The following is a 7,418-nucleotide window of genomic DNA, read 5'->3' on the forward strand; positions in this document are numbered from 1 at the left end:
TAGAACCCAGCTACTCTACAGTGAATACATTTTCATTTACAAGACTAAACGCAAGCATACGTTATCTACTTAATTAAAATCTAAATTCTCTAACTAACCATTTGTTGTTTCTCCTGGGTGCACATTACATACATTACTGGTGTTTTCCTGAAATCTATTGCTAATGGATTAAAATAACTCGATGAAATTTTACTTGCCACATGAGGTTATGAAAGACCACAAAATGCTCTGGTACTGTGCACGTAGGGAACTCCTCCCCACCCAGGACTGCAGTTCCCATTTCTCTGCGCTAGGAACCCCAATCCTTCCCCCATGTTCCTCTCTGGGGACAGGGAAAATGTGACTCTCCCAAACACCAGTGCAACTGCTCAGTCTGGAAACTCATCTCATTAGCACTTGGTCAGGAATGGTTTTGGGAACACTGTCAAAGTACAGACCTGGTGGGATCAGAGTGAGGGGGCATCATTAACCATACAAAGGGTGAGATTTGAGGTCCTGAATGTACAACTCTACTGCCAGGTTTGACAGACATGACACTGAGACCTGAACCCTCTGAAACACCAGCTGGGAGCCCGGCAGAACCTGCCAGCACATCTCTAATGGCACCAGACTCTCATCTTCAGGAGCAGAAATGCTCACAAGTGTTCAGTCTCCCTGGAAGAGGGAGCGCCTTTGAGTATGGGAGTCTCTCTGTACATCTGCCAGATTTTGGGAAGAAAAGACAGTAGAAATTAATTAACTGCCATTGTTTAATTAGAAAGTTGTCCTTGGTAGTTTCCCTTTCTCTGAGCCAATTCTGTTCTTAAAATCTTTCTGCACAGGACCATGTGGCTGTGCTGAGTTGGTTGGTTGTGTGTTGGTGGCACATGGTCCTCGTGACCCTCAGTTCCTGTGTCTGCACTCCCAGGGCCACAAGAGGCTCCTCAGTACTTCAGGACTACATTTTCTCCAGAAAGCTCAAACATATCCTATATTCAAATTAATGTCATTGCTTCCCTGGTGGTGAAACATTGATCTCCTTGCATTTTCATGCCTCTTTACCAGGGGACCATCCACCCTCTGAGGAGGCACAGCTGGCCCCTTCTCTGACAAAAGGCCAATTATATGTCCAAATTATGAACATCTTCAAAGGGTCACAGTCTTTACCACTGGTGCTAAACCTGGCTCATTTGCTGGCTCTCTAGTTACATCTCCTTTGCATAGGTGTCAAACACCATTAGCTGGTTTAAGTGTCATGAAGAATCTCCTCCATAGAAAAGTAGGGAGGGGGAGAAGAGGGGTGGAGGTGAGGCATTATCAAATTAAGACTGATGGCTACTGCTCATGAATGAAAGGAACCTCCCTACAGCCTCACATCATTGCTGCAAATCACATTATTTAGAGAGATGCCACCAGGAATTCTGCTTTGCTTCCAGCAGACGCAGAGTAAAAGGGCACCTTCTCAAAGCCATTCAGGCTATTCTGTGTTATAATTAAAAACAATTTCTATCCTCAATAGGGTTTGATTCAGGTAACTCATTACCCCCGAGAGCCATTTGTGAGACTAAATTGAGAATGCAAATTAATGTCAGCTTTAACAATAATGCTTCTTTTCTTCCTGCTTTCTGCCTCTTTTGCTAGCTTCCATTTTTGGAAGCTTTCTTTGATATCAAGCAGGTGCCTAGAGCAGAGTTGCCAGGGGACAAAGAGGATTTTGTACCTCTCTTATTAGATGCTCTTTTGTGCTTAATTGCTGCGGTCCTGGCACGCCAGGCAGTGCCAGTGCTACACCTGCAGTCAGAAGCACAGAGCTACCTGCCTCTCCCCAGCTGCAGCCCTGGGCCAGGGCTTTCTCCATCAGCTGAGAGAGAGCAGTTCTTGCTGTGCTTACAGGCAGGAATTCCCCAAACCCCTCTTCACAGTCCTCCCGCAAGGGGCAATTGCTCAGGTTTTTACTGTAACACGAGCTGGAACATCCGTGTGTCCTCTGCAGGGAAACCAAAGCTCTCCAACCACGGACATTGCTCTGACTCCACCTGCACTTGTCATGGTTCTCTCTAACTTGCTATCCTCTTGTTTGATCATGTGATTATATTAGAATTGTTTTGCATGCTCTTCTCTAACTCCTGGCTTGTATCCAGTCTAGTGGTGCCTCAAATCCAGCCCAGCCAAAGGATACTGGCTATTCTTCACAAAGGAGAGAGCAGCAAATATGAGAACTGAAAAGTTTTGCTGCTGTTCCTTGCTTAGACAACATGTGACCACAGTAGCAGTGTGGAGTGACACGAGGTTTTGGCCTGGATTAAAGGGCAGGAGTGTGTGCACTGGGCTGCTGCACTGATCAAGCATGGCTTACCCATAAACTCACACCAAAAGGGGAGTAAGAGTCCTCTGTGCCTCCCATCAAACACCCACAAAAGGCCAAACAGGTAAAGCTGACCAAATAATTATTGCTAAAAACTGAAGTAAGCCAGAAACCCTGGCCCCAGGGGATGGCTGGAATGCAGAGCAAGTTGCTGCTGCTGGTCCCTGCTGGTGGCTGTAGCAAAAAATGCAAAGCTGTTATTTATTGTCCTTTATTCCTGTAGCATTTGATGTCTTTAATGTGGTCTTCACACAGGAGTGTGATGAAGTGCTCTTACTTCCATTTCACATACGAGGAAAGAGAGACCCAGTCTCCTATTCTCAAAAGGCACTTGAGCTCCTAATGCCCTTGGAAATCAGCTGTAGTGGAGCTCTGCAATACCTGGGAAAAACACACATGCTCAGGGGGCTCATGCAGGCTTGCAATACTACCAGCTGCACAGTGACACCTCCAGAGCCCTGAGATGTGCTGGATGAATGCCCTGGGGGCCGTGTCTGCCCAGGAGAGAGCAGCTCTCAGGGGCTGGTCTCTGCTGCTGTGGCATCCCCAGGCACAGCTCGCCCTTTCCAGGGAGCCAGTCACTCCAGACGAGGATGTCCTGCTGAGGAAAAGCTGCATCTCAAGCACAGAGAGCATCAGCAAACTCAGAGCACTGAGGATGGGGGATATGGTTTGGAGCCCTTCTTTCTCCACGGCATAGCCTTAGGACAGATCCAAGGGATTATTCCTGTTCTGCAGCAAGTGGAAGTATTTTGAAGGTCCTCTGACTCATACAGGGGAATCCCAGCTCTGCTCCTGACTTTTCAGTGGCCTTCAACAAATTATTCTTCATCTTAAGGTGTCCCCATCTGGAAGAGTCAGTTACTGGTGCTGGCCTCAGATTTGATGGATTAACTTGTTACTAATTCCACCGTGTTCGACAAGTCCAGAGCATTCCTTACTAATCAGCAGAAACTTATTAATTCTCATTATGGCTGCTTCTCATGTCCTTTCTCATAAAGCTCACTGGGAGATACAATAGTTCTCTAGAACACAGGCAGAGTCCGTTGGAAAAATCAGCAGGAAAAAACAATCAACCCATTTCTTTACAAAAATAACTTCATATCACTATGGGAATTTGCCTCACATTAGATTTCCAGAGGAATTTTCCACTCACTCAATTTCTTAGCTTTTTCCCCACAGAGAAACTGCCTTTTAAACCCACATTTTCTGGGTAATTGGACTGAAAATGGGTTTTTCATGGCAGAGAATGGAGCTGTCTCCTCATGGTTGCCAGCCCACACCCCAGAGGCTCTTCACTTTGTCCCCTGAACATGAAGTTGACACCAGTATTCCCAGTAGGTTGCCAGATGCAAACATCAGTGCTTCCCTCTCAGGACAGTGCCAAACAGGATCCCACATGGCAGAATTCCTCAGGAAACCCCTTCCTGCAGAGCACCACAGCTGCTTGTGTTTGGGGTTCAGGGAAGCATCTCCCACTTGTGGAGGTTGCTCACCACAGCCATGGAACATCCCGTGTGTAAAGTGGCAAAGCAATCCCAGGATGGAAGCTGTACATCCAAGTCCAAATGACTCCAAAGAGAGGCAATCTCCTTGCAGTGGCATTTGCAGGATGCAGGTGGTGACCTTCACACTGAGGGAGCTCCCACCCCACCTCTGATGGATGCAAGCTCTGCTACCTCTCTGGGCCCCCTTTCCCACAAACAGGAGCAAGGGGGGAAGGAGGTTGTTCAATTTTTTTTTTTTTCTGGGGGAGGGGAAGAGGCTAATTACTTGGTTATAAGCCTGGCTGACATTTTGACCTTGAGCTGCTTGGAGCAGCTACATCTCTTGCTATGCATATTCATGATAGCCATCATCCTTGCTGACACACCAGTCACCTTTGGAGCTAAAACAATGAACCACAACAACTTGTGATAGCAAGGGCTCCCACCCCTGCCTGCTGAGGCACCACGACAAGCACTCACAAAGCCAAGAAGGCACCTGTCCATACTAGAGAGGGAGTTTTTAGTTTGACCCTCCAAAATAAAAAATGTAAGCAAGACAACAACCCCACACATTTCTTCTTGATCTTCCAGTGGAAAAAAAAAACCCTGAAAATTGTATTCTTGGTAAAACAAAGTGTTCATTTGGAGGAATACTGTAGTTCTTTAATGCCTCAAAAAAAAAGCACAAGAACTCAAAAAATTATTGATAGAAAAATCTGATGTTTCCCTTCTATTAATTAGTTTCCCCTCTGCATGCAAATTGACCTACCAAATTCACCTCAGTCTGAATCCACTGATAGGAAGAAGTTTCTTCCTTTTTGCACAAAGCTATTACTGAAAATTAATTTTGATTTGGAGTCCAAGTCCTTGGGCAAAGCAGTAAGCCCAAATCTCAAAAAGAGGGAACAACCAAAATCTCTATTTGCTTGAGAACAATAAAATCTTAACAAGTCTCCTGATGGTATCACACATCAAAATCTGTCAGAAATTGCTTCCTGAAAGAAAAGATTACTCAATTTATCAAATAACTTGTAAATTCATATGTCTGGCATGAGCAAGACTCAAGGGAGTTGCATGAATTTTAACAAAGGACTCTGGCTCCTCCCTGCCCATTTCACTTGAATGAAATAAATGTCAAGAGAAAGTGGCCTGAAATGTCTTTTGGAATAAGATGGGATTCCCCATGATGAACGGAGGGGGACTGGCCAGATTTGGTCCCTAAGGCAGTTTGGCATGACAGTGGCAGGAGCTTTGGCCTGTGGAGCTGCTGCCTGGAGCAGCACAGCCCCTGGAAGGCTTCCTTGCACCCTCCTATACCTCTGTCCTCTCTCCTATATGATACATGCATCCGTACTCCTCATCCTTCCCTAACCCTTACTCTGCTGCTTCCACACCTGTACTGCTCACATTCCCAGTATGCCCTCCCCCTTACCAGCATCCCTGCTCCAAACGCAAGGACCCTGCAGGTCATGGAAGACGCTGGATGGATGGGATCTAATCCCAGAATGTCCTTTCCAGCAGGCAGATGCTCCCTCCCCAAAGAGTGCACAACAAAACTGGGAACACCCTTCAGAAGTGGAAGTGTTCTGGGCCAGACTGGATGCGGCTGGTCCAGTGGAAGGTGACCGTGCCCAAGGCAGGGCATGGAAGCAGATGAGCTTCAGTGTCCCTTTCCCACCCAAAGCAGTCTGAGATTCTGTGATATTTCCCTATAATCTCAGCAATCTGCTGCCACACCTGACACCCAGCACTGAGAGTGAGGGATGGGGTGGCTGATGGGGCAGGAGGAGAGCCCAGCCTGGGCAAATGCCTGGTCTTGCTGCCTCCAGACAGTGCAGAGTGCTGCTGTTTTGAGAGCTGCCAGGAGGTGGATTCTCCCCAAAATGCCAGCCATTACCAAATCCCCTTCCCACGCCTGGGTGGGCTGTTTTCAGTCACAGACTCACTGTAGCAGCAGTGTTTTGCCTGCAGCTCAATACACAGGCATGCCAATCGTGCGTCTGAAGAGACATTTTAGTTGTGAGCGGTAGTCTTTCTTAGCTGAAAGCACACCAGTGCACCCATAAAAGCAGTATAATCTCAGGAGCAGAGGGAATGCTGCTAGAAGGATTGGTTTGAGCCAGGCTGATTCCTACTGTATTTTCTCAGGAAAAATCTCCAGGACAACTGTGCAAGAACCAGAACCACTTATCTGGCTGCTGGGCTCAGCCTGGCTCTCACCAGGGGTCTTCTGGGTCCCCTCCACTCTCACAAGCACTTCTCTGACTGTTCAGTGCTGCCTAAGCCCCAGGGGGCTGCGTCCGGCCATGTCATTAGATCCACCATCTGACCATATGTCCATTCTCTTTTAAAGCACAGCCTTGGGAACCCAAGGCCTGAATTCAGTTCTGGTCCTGAGACAATCTCTCTACATAACCTTGGGCAGGAGATTAGATATCAGTGAACTCCAGTTCACATTCTGCAAAATGGGAGCACACTGCTTTATCTGTTCAGAATGTTAGTTAGCTCAGTGACCCAGACACTAGACAGATGGACATACACTGACTGGGGACCCTCAAAATGTCACTGCCATACACGTGAACATTATTCTTTGGGAGCATCAAATGGATATTACAGTACTTGCCTGTAGATTTACGATTTCTGTCTTCACAAAAGCAAGCAGAAAGACCATCAGACCATCCTGCCTGGCTAATACATCTAAGAAAACCCATTAAGTCATCCTTGCAATCTAAACCCATGGGGACAGGCTGACAGCCCAGTGCTGCTGCTTCCTGTGCTGTCTACACCTCCTGAGCCATCCTCTCCCCTGCAGAACCATTGCAAGAACACCAGTATTAGCTCTGGTCACCTGGCAACGTCAGCAGGTCTTTGGGGAGTGTGCAGCCTGCCTGCCATGTAGAGCTCTGGCCTGCAGGATCTGCTAATCCACCCGTGCTGGCCAGGAGAGTGTGAGAGAAGCTTGCCCATGGGGAAGGGAAGGCACTGCAGCCCCAGAGGCTGAGTCCTTTGAGCGTGGCTGAACCATTTCAGCCTCCTTTAGAGCAGTTACATGCATGAACGCTAGAAACTGGGAAAGCTCAGAACTGTAAGGCAGGGTGAGTAGGGGAGGAGAAAAATGAAAGCTTTTGTCCACAGCAGAAGCGCCATGCTCTGTCAGACAAGGTTCCATTCCACAAGACTGTGAAATAACAATAACACTCCTGCTTACGCCATACATTTTCATGCTGCTGTGCCCAGAGAACTTTACTTCTGTGAGAAGCTGTGAGTTTCACCCAATGGCATTTGGAACTAGTAATGCCCATTTCAGGCTAGACAGATGGGGTACGAGGACCCCTCAAAATGAGCTGGGAAAGCCACAGGACTCAGACAGCCTAGGCAGAGTCCATCTGCAGGAGCTCACACATGACTCCACTGAATACACCACTCACTCCAAGATGAGAATCTGAATCAGAACTGCATTTTCCCCAGCTGATAACATTTGGATGGGAGCACAAACAGCTCAAGTCACTAAAAGCCTGAAACAAACATCCTTGATCCTGTGGTGGAGAAAGTATTTTTGTTCTTCAGCATCTGGGATGGCTCGGGAG

Source organism: Corvus kubaryi, unplaced genomic scaffold (genome assembly GCF_017639235.1).
Source record: "Corvus kubaryi isolate FWS band 111438036 unplaced genomic scaffold, C.kubaryi_AGA036_p1.0 37284, whole genome shotgun sequence".
NCBI lineage: Eukaryota > Metazoa > Chordata > Aves > Passeriformes > Corvidae > Corvus > Corvus kubaryi.